General features: G+C 41.3%; 1 protein-coding gene across 1 annotated transcript in view; it reads right to left on the bottom strand.

The window, feature by feature from the left end:
• Positions 1-15862, bottom strand: part of LOC141144247 (macrophage mannose receptor 1-like) — a 180252-nt gene that overhangs the window by 154493 nt on the left and 9897 nt on the right. The window lies entirely within an intron of this gene.

Genomic DNA, 15862 nt, shown 5'->3' with positions numbered 1-15862 from the left:
AAAAGTGAAGAGGTTACTAACAATACAAAAATTTTCGTACGACAGAATACAATTATACTAGTATGTATTCTTTTGTTTCTGAGCATGCATAGTTTTGCTCTTACGATTATTTTCATACGAAAAGCATACTAATGAAACGAAAATCCGACGTTGAGTTCACATCCGACAAAAATGTTATACTCTGCACATCCAGCTCTTGTCTGACGAAGAAGTGAAATCGGCTGTCGAAAGCACAGTACTAACGATCCAAAAATTGGCAGACAGCTCGTCGTACAAATTTTCCCATCTGATTTTCGTATCGTGTTTATGGGCCTTTAGAGACTTAAGCTTCGTACACGCGGTCTGATTGTTGGACGAAGAGCGTCTGATTTTTGTCAACAGGACATGTGCAGGATTTGGTCTAGCATACTAACGATACGCAAATTGTCGTTTGACAAACACGAACGTAGTGATGTACTATGAGTATATAGAGGGGAAGTTCATTTCTCAAGTGCCACCCTTTGGGTCCCTTCTGGTAATTTTGTGTTAGTAGATTTTCAGATCGTACAAAACAAATGCCTTTTAAAATACGACATAACTACATCAGTATCACCAGCACAGCAGCTTCATTATTATCCCATTAAAGAAGATGAGAATTTTGACATTTCATCAATTGCCGCGTCACAAATGTTAATTCTAGATTACGAACAGTAGTTTAAACTCTTCCCAGTCGTTCCTTGATTCCGAGCATGCGTGTTTATACTTTCAACTTTTGTGTGACAGATTTCTGTACTGACCATCTGAAAATCAGACGTTGAGTTCACATCAGGCAAAAATTTTATAGCCTGCACATCCAGCTTTTGTCTGATGTAAAAGTCAAATCGTCTGTCGAATGCACCGTACTAACGATCCGAAAATCCACAGACAGCTCGTCTTCAGACTTTTTCCTTCTGATTTTTGTACCGTGTGTAAGAGGCCCAAAGCCGGATACACACTATACAACTTTCTTTAGATTTTTTCCTTTAGATTTTCCAAAAACATATAATATGAAGTCAAACCTTAACACCTTAAATTTGTATGCAATCAGACAGGCCATTGCACTACATAGTTGAAGGTAAATCTAAAGGAAATCTAACAACAAAAGTTGTATAGTGTGTATCCAGCTTTAGTGAGCACCTGAGTCAGCTTGAAAGAGGAAAACCGTATGGGGTTGATCAACTAAAACTGGAGAATGCAAAGTCTGCATTAAACCAATTAGCTTTCAGATTATTATTTTTTTGTCAGAGCTTAAGGCCCCTTTCACACGGGCGCCTCTGCCTGATGGATTCCGCTTGCTCAGCGGGGAATCGCTCTGCTGATCCCTGCTGAGCAGGCGGATGACAGGTCCATCTCCTCTTACTGTGAAAATTGGAAATGGACCCAGTCCCGCTCTCCTCTATGGGAAAACCGCCTATCCATTTTCATCTGATCCTATCAGAGGGGCGAAATGCGTCAATGCATTTAACCATTGACGCAATTTCCACCTCCGTGGAAGGCACGCCATACAGCGGCGAGCTCGGATGTTTTCACTGATGCCTGTTTTTGCCAGATATCCTGTAAGTGGCGCCTTTAATGCGCTTGATAATTCATTTTAACGGCATTTCACTATGAGCTTTTTCTCTATGGAGTGTGGCATATCCTTTCTATTATAAAGCACCCTCTTGGATGAGTTTTTTAAGGAACCATCCTACACATCCCCAGATCAATAGATTACTGCCTTTTTGACCCCGGACTGCGAAGCTGAGGGTCCATTGTTTCTGAGAAGTGGGGTCACCGAATGTGGAGTCACCTCACACTTTGCAAGGTTTGGAGCACCATTGCGCTTTTTTTCATTTAAGCATGAAGCACTTTATAGATTTGTGCATATTATATTATATATAATTTTGTTGCATTTTGAATTTGTATGGCACAAACACGTTGATGTATATGGCACTAATCACCTTGATGTGTATTGAATAATATATGCTGCCAGTGCTGTTTCATATTTTCTATGAAGTTAGAAGCTGATTGGTTACCATGCACAGCTGCACCAGATTTTGAACTCTCCAGTAAGGATGAGCTCAGGTGTGTTCGCAACTAGCACGTGCAGAGCCTGCCAGGAAGTCAGCACTGTACAGCGCTAATCGCAGGCAGTGAGACATTTTCCCGATGTGCGACTGCAGAGATCGAGGAATGTCTTACTGCCTGTGATTAGCGCTGTGCAGTGCCGACTTCCTGGCGGGCTCTGCATGTGCTAGTTGCAAACACGCCTGAGCTCATCCTTACTCTCCAGTTATAGTATATCAACCCTATGGCTTGTTTTGAAGAAAGGAACTCCCCTCCAGACACTGTGTCTTTGTTAGTATAGATTTTCAGTGCCATAAACTGAAGTCTCTGACTGCTTGTAACCTAGAGGAACCCTGTGATCATTGTGAGTGTGACTGCCAGCCCTGGCCCTATGGAAAAAAGTGGGACCCTGGCCTACCCCTTGGTTTCAAGGATACCAAAAAACAGTAGCAATATTCCCTCTACTTTGTAGACATCTCACAGAGCTCAAACATGCTACTTACTACTACTAATATCTTCTGACTTCTGCCACAGATCTAATGTAAGACTCTGTATGCCTCTGCCACAGACAAATGTAGATTGTATAAGCCTATTAGGGTTGCCACCTCATCCCTTTAAAACCGAACACATATTAATTACACAGGTTCTGTGGCTGATTAAGGTGGTAATTAACTTAATTTAGAGCCTTACCTGCAATAAATTAGCCCCAGAACCTGTGTAATTAATATGCACTCGGAACAAGATTAGAGGTTTTTTGGATAAATTCTGGTGTCTCTTTCTCAGACTTTGAATAGAAGGTGCTCTTGATGAAAGCAAGCATTGACCTCTCTGTCAATAATGTAAATGATATGTAACTGTCAAACAGGTGCGGAAAAATTGGTATTTGGGTGTCGGCGGTGCCTTCACACTGTAACCCTATAGGGGTACTCTTGATGAAAGCAAGAATTCGCCTTGCTGTCAAAAATTTTAATTATATGCACCTGTCAAGCAGGTGTGGAAAATTGGCTCTTGGGTGTTAATTATGCCCATGAAACCTACACCAAGAAATGTCTTCCAGATGAAATCAACACTCACAAAGCTAGGCAGCCCTGACAGTCTTTCAGAGATTCCAGATACAGAAAGCACTTTATTAGCGACATCAGCATCAGGGGCTTGATACCCTGTTTCCCCGAAAATAAGACCTAGCGTGATTGTCGGTGAGGGCTGCAATATAAGCCCTACCCCCCAAATAAGCCCTAGTTAAAGTCCTTGTAGGTCTTATTTTCAGGGTAGGGCTTATTTTCGGGGAAACAGGGTAGGGCTTATTTGGGGGGTAGGGCTTATATTGCAGCCATCACCGACAATCATGCTAGGTCTTATTTTCGGGGAAACAGGGTAGCTGCTGCTAATCCAGGACTGATTCATTTTGATAAATGTCAGCCAATCCACAGAGTCAGTGGAGAGATGTGCTTTCTTATCTGTCACAAAACCTCTGGCAGCACTGAATGCCCGTTCTGAAAGCACGCTGGATGCAGGACAGCCCAGCAGCTAAATTGCATACTGGGCAAGATCTGGCCAGTGGTCTATTCTCATGACCCAGTAACCCAGTGGTTCGTCAACTCGAAAGCTCTCCATGTCTGTTTTTGCCCCTAGATAATCTCCCAACATATGATGCAGAGGCTGCTGATGGGATGTGAAAGCTGACAGCCCTGGGAGCCAAGGACTAAAAAAATTTTGAAAGGCATCACTGAGGCGGCCCTCTTCTTCACCGCTCCTCTCTTGACCAACAGAAGCCTCAAAACTATGTTTTCCACCAGACTGTAAACTACCAGAGTTGGGAAAGGTGTTAAACAAATTCTTTAAGGTGTCCTCAAGAGATTTCCTCTTCTGCTCCCACTGTGGGGTTCGGGATAAGTTTCAAGACTTTCCCCTTGTAATGGTGGTCAAGGAGGGTTGCCAACCAATAATGATCCTTCTCCTTGATGCCACGTATTCTCAGGTCCTTTCGCAGGTTTTGAAGAATGAGGGAGCCCATTCACCGCAAGTTTGCGGAGACATGAGAAGCAGACTCCACTGGGTCACTGAGGATTACAATATCTGGAACTGCCTCCTCCCAGCTACGTACTATTCCAAAGGGTTCTGGGGACAAAAAAAATCTGTTAAGAGTTGATGTAAGAATGGTGTCTGCATAAAGCGGGCCTTGAGAGGAAAGGAAGTCCTCCTCTTTGTCCCGCTGCTCTGCCTCGAGCGCCCTGTCCATGCCACGCAGAGTCTTCTCCAGCAGGAACACAACATAGCAACTGGGAACCTGCCATTGTGGTACAGCAAATTCTGCAAAATCACGGAAGGGGGCAGAATCCACCAGACGAAAAAGCAGGGGTTGTAAAGCCAGCAGCTTTGGCAAGCTTGAATTTAGACCCTGGGCATGTGGGTGGCAGTGACTGTATTTTTTGGGGGGGCAGAAAAATTTGCCTGCTATAGTCTACAGCTGGTAGTGTGCTACTGGTAGACATGCTGCAAGGTCCTGGGACACCCTTAACTATAACATCATCCCTGTCAGTGGAGGCTGCTGAGAGGTCATGAGGTATAGCGGGGGGGGGGGTGGGTAGACAGTAAAGGTGAGGAGTGAGGAGGAGCAGAATTGCGTCCCTTTTGTGTGGTTTTCAGGTGCTCTTGCCAACGGGCTGAGTAATGGGAGGTTAAATGCCTTGTCAAGCATGTGGTACCCAAATGGCTTTTTTTGCCACGTTTGTTGCAAATTGCAACAGTGCGATCGGCTACACATAGGCTAAAAAAGGTCCAAACAGCTGTGCTGTGGGAAGTGGGCTGGGAGATAACAGCTCCACAATCTGGTAGAATGGGGTGGCTGCTCTCTACTTTTCCATGATAGCTGCCTCTTTGGGGTTGTGCCTCTCCCTCACTTTCCTCCTCTGCTCTATCCGGCACCCAAGTCGCGCCAGTGACCTAATTATCATCATCTCCTCCATCCTCATTATCACTGGAGACAACTTGACAATACGCCGCAGCTGGGGGAACATGACTGCCAATTTGTTGTTTACCAGTGTTCTCCCATCTCTGTAGGCTCATGTTCCTGCCTTCCTCAACCTCAGAACCAATATCTGAATCAAGTAATGGCTGTGCATCGTCAAGCAGAAAGTGGCTGACGCTGTGTTCAAATAACTCAGCTGACACCTCAATGCCTGATGCTGTGGCTATAACCAGAGTAGCTGTGGACAAGGAGGCTGAATAAAACACTCTGGCAGCTGCAGTGGACTGAGCACTAGTCTCTGCTTGGATGATGGAGGATGAGGAGAATGAGGATGGTTTAGTCAGCCAGTCCACCACCTTTTCTGTATGCTGTGGCTGGATAGCATAGGCAACATCACTAAACAGAGGAAATGATGCCCTGCCCGAGGACAGACCACGTTCACCTTTGCCTGTGGACACATACACTGCTGGCCCCCTTACAGTGCCATGGGATTGTCTGCCTCTTCTTGTTGGCCTCCCAGACATGATGGGGGGAGGCGCTTATTAACAAAATGTAATAAAGATGTGGAAATGTGTATGTAGATGCACTTTAATCAATGAAAAGTTGTGTTTGGTGCACTTTAACCTGAGTACTCACTACATAGACACACTCCACTCCACACTACAATATACTGCAGTAAAACTGCGCTGACACACTGCAATATACTGTGGTAAACGTGCACTAATGCACTGAAATATACTGTGTTAAACGTGCAGTAACGCACTGAAATATACTGCAATAAATATGCAGTAATGCACTAAAATATACTGCATTAAATGGGCACTAACGCACTGAAATACACTGCAATAAATATGCACTAACACGCTGAACTATACTGCGTTAAACATGCAGTAACGCACTGAAATATACTTTGTTAAACATGCACTAACACACGGAAATATACTGCGTTAAACCTGCAGTAATGCACTGAAATATACAGCATTGAACGTGCACCTAAATCTTGAAATATACAGTGTTAAACGTGCAGTAATGCACTGAAATATACAGCGTTAAACGTACAGTAACACACTAAAGTATACAGCATTAAACGTGCAGTAACGCACTGACATGCACTGCGTTAAACATGCACCTACGCACTGAAATATAAACAGCGTTAAACGTGCACCTACACACTGACATATACAGCATTAAATGTGCACCTATGCACTGAAATATACAGCGTTAAACGTGCATTGATGCACTAAAATATAAAGCCTTAAACTTGCATTAACACACTGAAATATTCTGTGGTAAACGCGCAGTAACGCACTGCACTATACTGCGTTAAACATGCAGTAACGCACTGCACTATACTGCGTTAAACGTGCAGTAACGCACTAAAATATACTGCATTAAACATGAAGTATTGCACCGAAATATACTGCATTAAATGTGCAGTAACGCGCAGAAATATACTGTGTTAAACGTGCAGTAATGCACAGAAATGTACTGTGTTAAACGTGCACTAATGCACTGAACTATACTGGGTTAAACGTGCAGTAACACTAAAATATACTTTGTTAAACGTGCACAAACACACTAAAGTATACTGCGTTAAATGCGCAGTAATGCACAGAATTAGACTGCGTTAAATGTGCAGTAACGCACTGAAATATACTGCGTTAAACATGCAGTAATGCACTGAAATATGCAGCATTAAACGTGCAGTATTGCACTGAAATATACTGTGTTAAATGTGCAGTAAGGCACAGAAATATACTGCGTTAAACGTGCACTAACGCGCTGAACTATACTGCATTAAACATGCAGTAACGCACAGAAATATACTGCGTTAAACGTGCACTAATGCACTGAACTATACTGTGTTAAACAGGCAGTAACACACTAAAATATATTTTGTCAAGCATGAACTAACGAACTGAAATATACTGTGTTAAACGCGCAGTAATGCACTGAAGTATACTGTGTTAAATGTGCAGTAACGCACTGAAATATACTGTGTTTAACGTGCAGTAACGCACTGAAATATGCAGCATTAAACATGCAGTATTGCACTGAAATATACTTTGTTAAATGTGCACGAACGCACTAAAATATACTGCGTTAAATTTGCAGTAATGCACTGAAATATACTGCGTTAAATGTGCAGTAACGCACTGAAATATACTGCGTTGACTGTGCAGTAATGCACTGAAATGTGCAGCGTTAAACGTGCAGTAATGCACTGAAATGTGCAGCGTTAAACGTGCAGTATTGCACTGAAATATACTGCGTTAAACATGCAGTAACACACTGAAATATACTTTGTTAAACATGCACTAATGAACTGAAGTATACTGTGTTAAAGTGCAGTAACGCACTGAAATATACTGTGTTAAATGTGCAGTAACACGTGCAGTAACACACTGAAGTATGCAGCATTAAACGTGCAGTAATGCACTGAAATATGCACCATTGCACTGAAATATACTGCATTAAACGTGCAGTAACGCACAGAAATATACTGCGTTAAACATGCACTAACGCACTGAACTATACTGCGTTAAACATGCAGTAATGCACAGAAATACACTGCATTAAACATGCAGTAACGCACCTAAATGTACAGTGTTAAACGTGCAGTATTGCACAGAAATATACTGCATTAAACGTGCAGTAACGCACAGAGATATACTGCGTTAAACATGCACTAACCCACTGAACTATACTGCGTTAAACGTGCAGTAACTCACAGAAATATACTGCGTTAAACCTGCACTAACACACTGAACTATACCGCGTTAAACGTGCAGTAACGCAATGTAATATACTTTGTTAAACGTGCACTAACGCACTAAACTATACAGCGTTAAATGTGCAGTAATGCAATGAAATGTACTGCGTTAAACGTGCACCTACGCAATGTATTATACAGCGTTAAACGTGCACCTATGCACTGAAATATACAGCATTAAACGTGCACTTATGCACTGAAATATACATCGTTAAACGTGTAGTAACACACTAAAATGTACAGCCTTAAACGTGCACTAACGCACTGAAATATTCTGTGGTAAACGCGCAGTAACGCACTGAACTATACTGCATTAAACGTGCAGTAACGCACAGAAATATACTGTGTTAAACGCGCACTAACGCACTGAACTATACTGGGTTAAACGTGCAGTAACACACTGAAATATACTTTGTTAAACTTGCATGAACGCACTGAAATATACTGCGTTAAATGCGCAGTAACGCACTGAAATATACTGTGTTAAATGTGCAGTATTGCACTGAAATATACTGCATTAAAAAAGCACTAATGCACTAAACTATACTGTGTTAAACAAGCAGTAATGCACAGAAATATACTGTGTTAAACGTGCACTAACGCACTGAACTATACTGCGTTAAACGTGCAGTAACTCACTGAAATATACTTTATTAAATGTGAACGAACGCACTAAAATATACTGCGTTAAATGCGAAGTAACGCACTCAAATATACTGTGTTAAATGTGCAGTAATGCACTAAAATATGCAGCATTAAACATGCAATATTGCACTGAAATATACTGCGTTAAACGTGCAGTAACACACAGAAATATATTGCGTTAAACGTGTACTAACGCACTGAACTATACTCCATTAAACATGCAGTAACGCACAGAAATATACTGCATTAAACGCGCACTAATGCACTGAACTATACTGCGTTAAACATGCAGTAATGCACAGAAATATACTGCATTAGATGCAATGTAATATACTTTGTTAAACGTGCACTAATGCACTAAAATTTACAGCGTTAAACGTGCAGTAACACACTCAAATGTACTGCGTTAAACATGCACCTACGCACTGAAATATACAGCTTTAAATGTGCACCTATGCATTGAAATATACAGCGTTGCACTGACATATACAGCATTGAATGTGCACCTATGCATTGAAATATACAGCGTTAAACGTGCAGTAACGCACTAAATTATACAGCCTTAAACGTGCACTAATGCACTGAAACATTCTGTGGTAAACACGCAGTAACGCACTGAAATATACTGCATTAAATGCACAGAAATATACTGTGTTAAACGTGCAGTAACGCACAGAAATATACTGTGTTAAATGTGCACTAACGCACAGAACTATACTGGGTTAAACGTGCAGTAACACACTGAAATATACTTTGTTAAACGTGCATGAACGCACTGAAATATACTGCATTAAACGTGCAGTAACACACTGAAATATACTGTGTTAAATGTGCAGTATTGCACTGAAATATACTGCATTAAAAAAGCACTAACGCACTGAACTATACTGTGTTAAACGTACAGTAACGCACAGAAATATACTGTGTTAAACGTGCACGAATGCATTAAATATACTGCGTTAAATGCGCAGTAACGCACTGAAATATACTGCGTTAAATGTGCAGTAACGCACTGAAATATACTGCGTTAAACGTGCAGTATTGCACTGAAATATACTGCGTTAAACGTGCAGTAACGCACAGAAATATACTGCGTTAAACGTACACTAACGCACTGAACTATACTGCATTAAACATGCAGTAACGCACAGAAATATACTGCGTTAAACATGCAGTAACGCACTGAACTATACTGTGTTAAACATGCACTAACGGACTGAAATATACTGCATTAAACGCGCAGTAACGTACTGAAATATACTGCATTTAATTTGCAGTGATGCACTGAGATATCCTGTGTTAAACGTGCAGTAACGCACTGAGATATGCAGTGTTAAACATGCAGTATTGCACTGAAATATACTGCATTAAGCGTGCAGTAAAGCACAGAAATATACTGCGTTAAATGTGCACTAACGCACTGAACTATACTGCGTTAAACGTGCAGTAATGCAATGTAATATACTTTGTTAAACGTGCACTAACGCACTGAAATGTACTGCGTTAAATGTGCAGTTACGCACTAAAATATACTGCAGTAAACCTGCCCTGACAAAGTAAACTGACACTAATATAAAAATGAATGGTCAAACTACACTTACACTGCACTATCACTAGAATCACACTAAAGTGACGCTAAAGCAAAAATAAATGGTCACTCACTACACTCACACTGGCTGAACTATCCCTACATTCACACTAATGTAAAGATGAATGGTGGCACTACACTCACACTACACTATCACTAGATTCACACTAAACTGATATTCTACACTGACAATAGAATCGCAATAGCCCACTATAGCACAATAACTTGCCAGTAGCACTGAACAGAGCCCTTTTCTATCTCTCTCCACGCCAATATCACACTGCAAATTTCTGCTTTGGGAAAAATATTTTTATAGTGTGAGGTGGGACTAAGAGCAATGAGCCATGATTGGATAGAGTCATCAATACTTTCTCCAATCAAGGCTCTGACAGTGCTCTGTGTCCTAATTGGGCAAAGCTTTCATTGCTTCAGCCAATCAGGGCTTCCAATGCACTGTGCGGCACTGTAGGGGCAGTCATCTCTAGGCAGCCCAAGTGCTGATATGAACTTATCAGTTTTATGTGCCTTGTCTACTAAATCAGAAACTTTGTTACCTCCTTCATGTCAGGCAATGCTGTGAAAGGTTAACAAGCAAATACATTATTTTGTGTCCTACATGAGAAATAGGTTGTTTTCTAGTCCTGAAAATGTTGTCATCCACCCAGGATTTGGAAGCTTTGGTGAAACTAAAGGTAATTTAGGCTTCTTCATTGGAGAAATTGGATAGAGAGGGTCCCCAACTTCCACAGCTGCTCTGACCTCTAATGCAATGAGGGTGTTTCTCCTGGGCTGAAAACCTCCCCATGGATTAGACAGGTTTTTCCAAGCAGTATTTTGCTGTTTTTTTCTAGATGGGATGGGACAGTCAGGAGGAGGATGAGGAAGTTTTATTGGTCTGGATAGCCTTGAGGTTGTAAGTATTTATTTGATTATTGTGGACCTGGTTGCTGGGGTTGACAGGTGATCTCCTCTGCTGCTGATTATGAGTCATCCATCTCAGCCACAAGGTCGCTGTTCCCCACCTCTCTCTGTACCTGAACTTTAGTTGGTTGGCACCTGCACACAGTTTACCACTCCCTCTTCTCTCCACAAAGAGAAGCAGACAAGCATGTGTCTAAAAAAAAGTCACACATTCACACTTTACAGGCCATCCCAGAGATTTCATTGATTTTGACAATGACCTGATCAAAATTCAAGCATTGATTTAATTGATTTTGACAATGACCAGATCAAAATTCAAGCATTGCTGGGTTAATTCCAGCAAGTTCCCATCTATGCCTATGTGAAGTGTGTACACAGTGCGCCCCATTCCCACTGCACCAAACTCATTAGGGATACGTCAGTGATAAGTGGATGTGTTTTCACATCTAGAGATATTTCCACTTCCAGTCTTTCAAATTGAGGGCATCAGTTAGAATTCTCCTGACAGTCACTGAAAATTGATAAGCAAGTTTTCACCCAGCCATTTTTTTTCTGTCTGGGTAATGAAGGGATACATTTTCAAAAATCTTTGATGTACTAATGACATGACGCTCATAGCTGAAAATGTAGAATACCTTAAGAACCACATACAATAAGGAAAGTAAAAAAAAAACACAGATAAAGATGGAACTTCAGCTAAATCTTTAGAAAACTAAGGTCATGCCAACAACGAAGACAACCCACTTCAGAGCTGTGAAGACTGATCAAGACCTAGAAGTAGTAGACAGCTCCTGCTTCCTTGGATATGTTATTAGCAACAAACAATCCAGCAGTCAAGAAATCTAACACAGACTGGAAGCAACCATCCCCTCCCATTCACTAAATTTCACAGATTTCTCACTAAATTTGGCCTTAGGGCCACAATGGAAATCACACATTACACTCTTACAAGAGGCCTGTCTACAGTGGTTCTAGGCCTAGTTCACAGGGGGCCCCACTGAACACCCAAAGCCCATGAGACATGGGGGTCACGATCACTGGTGGACCCTCCTACTCTAGTCCACCAATCATTCACAACCAAAACTAACTGACTGCCATTTAAATGCTCTCCAAGTATTGGTTGCATGGACATTTTCAGGGGAAGATTATCTCAACAGCACGGCACTTGTTACTGCAGTTCAGTCCAGTCCATTACCTTACCTCTGTATCAGAATTTCTACCAAGCAGAACTTTACTTACCCATTCTGCTAGTCTTTATCAAACACATCGCTAAGGCATATTCAATTTAAAACATTTACTGAATTCTTTTGCATAAGTTAACACGTTGATTTAAATTTTAATCTCGTGCCTAATTCAACACATTGAACTTTGGTGTTGGCAAAGAATTCATGAATATTATGGGCAAAACAAACACATGGATCCTTTAACAAATGAACCCCAAACTTTCACTACAAGCCCAGATGAAGCTGGATTATTTTGGATATATTAGAAGAACCAACTCACTGGAAAACAAAATTACACTTGAAAAAGCTGAAGAGAAAAGAAGAGGATGACCAGTAACAAGGTAGCTGGAAACACTTACGGAAAGTATAAACATGCCATTGTAAAGACTAAAAATTCAGATGATAAATCATTCTTGAGAAACACTATCCATATGGTCACCAGCAGTTGACACTAACTACAGGCATACCCAACTTTTAAGTACACAATAGGGTTTATTTACTAAAGCTTGAAAGTACAAAATCAGGCTCACGTCTGCATAGAAACCAATGAGCTTCTAACCCCAGCTTGTTCAATTAAGCTTTGGTAATAAAACCTGGAAGCTCAATGGTTTCTATGCAGAAGTGAGCCTGATTTTGCACTTTCCAGCTTTAGTAAATATACCCCATTGCGTACTTAAAAGTGGGGTATGCCTTACACAGTATTTAATTATTATGAAAAAAAGCATGTATCCAAGTTTACCTGAAGATCCTAAAACATATTAAAAATATTTGTTCTATAGTCTACTCGACCTTATTAGTTAGCTGGCTAGACCTTGTTTTAATATTAGTTTTTAATGTTAGAAGCTGTACCAACTTCTTGATATAATAAGCTAGCCAATTACCACTCCAGGTGGGTCAAAACTTGCCCACCTCAAACCTTCAGATTGCCCACCTCAAATCTTCAGAAATAGATGATGGCATTGAATCAGACTTCACTATATAAATCCTTTATTGCACTTTGGTGAGGTTTATACTGAATTTTGCAAAACATTTGAGTATATCACACTTTATTTTTAGCTTTTACTCATAGAATTAATAACTACATAAGTATAAAATAAATACACTCAAAATAGAATTACAGATTCATTTTAATTAAATTGTATGTCGCAGAGCCCTGTCAAACATGGATGTGAAGATAATGAATAATCTTCTTACAATATGAAACACAAACAGCGTAACTTCAAAGAGAGGTATGATCAAAGCTCCTTTGGCCATACTTTTCATGTGGGTCACAGTAGTGCACTAACTTGTGCACTCCTGTGGCCCAGAATCAGCTGACAGCGTGCTAAAGTCCACTATCAATTGACATCACAGAGCTGCTCCAGACTCTGGAGGGATCCTGATAATAATGTCAGAATCTGCCTGGGTTCCTGACTTCCAGCTGGCTCAGCCCTCAGCATGCTACTGAGAGCCTGAGCCAGCTGCTCCCACCCCCCCTCCTGCCAGGTGCTCCATGGAGCGCTGGAGGGGAAGAGCACAGTGTGATGACTGATGGTCATTGCTCTGTGCTCAGAGTAGACCCAAGAACTGAGTGATTAGTGGTCATGTGATTTCTCAGTTCTCAGGATTAGAGCCAGCGAAGGACAGCTGTAGCATTATACTGAAAACTGAAGAAAAAGCAATATTTTCTACTTTCTAAAACATATCCAATAACATCAAATGTCTTCATAGATTTAGGCCAAAATGTATTCTGCTACATGTTGCAAGTACTGGCAGTGATCAGGGCTGATCCTACTAACACTGCGTTTTTGGGGACACTATATTATTGGGGACACTAATATAGTTGTGATTGTGATTAAGATAATGATCTGTACAGACACTAGACTAGTCATGGCGGTGATTAGCGACTAATAGTGCGACTGTGGTGGGCAATCTGATGCTGACACTGGCTGGGAGGAACACTAATACAGTGATTAGTGATAATACTGTACACTGACACTGTACTAATGACACTGGCTGGGTGAGAAGTGTGATCAGCAGGGCAATCAAGGGGTTAACTGTGTGCCTAACAAGTGTATGCAAGTATATGCGTGCTGCATTTACTCACAGATCATCTGGCTGGGACTCTCCTTGCTTTCAGTTCTGAACAGTAACCGATAGCAGGGAGAAATCCGGCCAGAACCTGTGTGTTGTGTTTACAAACACACAGATCCCTGTGCTGTGATTGGCAACAGCCAATCAGTAGGTATACAGCCAAACTGATTGGCTGTAACCTGCTAACAAACTTGTGCTGTGCCCAATCACAGCAGAGATCAGCAGGGGGCTTGCATATATGCAACTCTAAGCCAGGAAGTTCTCTGCGACATATGGGTACATTGCTTTGCCTAGGGCCAGATTAGAGTTTGCCAAACAACATCTAAAAAAGCCTCCACAGTTCTGGAACAAAATCCTATGGACAGATGAGACCAAGATTAACTTGTACCAGAGTGATGGGAAAAGAAGAGTATGGAGAAGGAAAGGAACTGCTCATGATCTAAAGCATACCACCTCATCAGTGAAGCATGGTGGTGGTAGTGTCATGGCGTGGGCATGTATGGCTGTCAATGGAACTGGTTCTCTTGTATTTATTGATGACGTGACTGCTGACAAAAGCAGCAGGATGAATTCTGAAGTGTTTCGGGCAATATTATCTGCTCATATTCAGCAAAATGCTTCAGAACTCATTAGACGGCGCTTCACAGTGCAGATGGACAATAACCCGAAGCATACTACAAAAGCAGCCAAAGAGTTTTTTAAGGGAAAGAAGTGGAATGTTATGCAATGGCCAAGTCAATCACCTGACCTGAATCCGATTGAGCATGCATTTCACTTGCTGAAGACAAAACTGAAGGGAAAATGCCCCAAGAACAAGCAGGAACTGAAGACAGTTGCAGTAGAGGCCTGGCAGAGCATCACCAGGTATGAAACCCAGCATCTGGTGATGTCTATGCGTTCCAGACTTCAGGCTGTAATTGACTGCAAAGGATTTGCAACCAAGTATTAAAAAGTGAAAGTTTGATGGATGATTGTTAATCTGTCCCTTTACTTTTGGTCCCTTAAAAGGTGGGAGGCACATATATAAACTGTTGTAATTCCTACACCGTTCACCTGATTTGGATGTAAATACCCTCAAATTAAAGCCGAAAGTCTGCAGTTAGAGAACATCTTGTTTGTTTCATTTCAAATCCATTGTGGTGGTGTATAGAGCCAAAAAGATTAGAATTGTGTCGATGTCCCAATATTTATGGACCTGACTGTATCTCCCAACTATCCCTGATGTCGAGGGACTGTCCTTGATTTGAAGCAATGTCCCTCTGTCCCTCATTCCTCCTCATTTGTCCCTCATTTTGGTCTGATCTATATAGTTGTACATAAAATTCACTTTTTATCTTTCAAAAAGTGTTTCCCAGTGCTAAACCTTTCATCCAAATTCTAAATTGCTGCATTTGTACATTTTAAAAGCCAATATAAAGGAATAGTAGTAGTAAAAAAGCCCTTGTGGATTTATTTAAGCTTTTTTTTTGGTTAATTCTCCTTTAAGAGGGTGTGGCGGGGCGTGTCCTATGCCTACATACGTTTGGTAGTAGGTGTCCCTCATTCCCATCTCAAAATGTTGGGAGGTATGACCGATAACTAGCATTTTAAGAAAGAGGTCATCAATG

This window comes from Aquarana catesbeiana, linkage group LG05 (assembly GCF_042186555.1).
Source record: "Aquarana catesbeiana isolate 2022-GZ linkage group LG05, ASM4218655v1, whole genome shotgun sequence".
NCBI classification, from domain to species: Eukaryota; Metazoa; Chordata; class Amphibia; order Anura; family Ranidae; genus Aquarana; species Aquarana catesbeiana.
The sequence above is the reverse complement of the archived record's forward strand: the minus strand, read 5'-3'. Positions and strand labels throughout refer to the sequence as shown.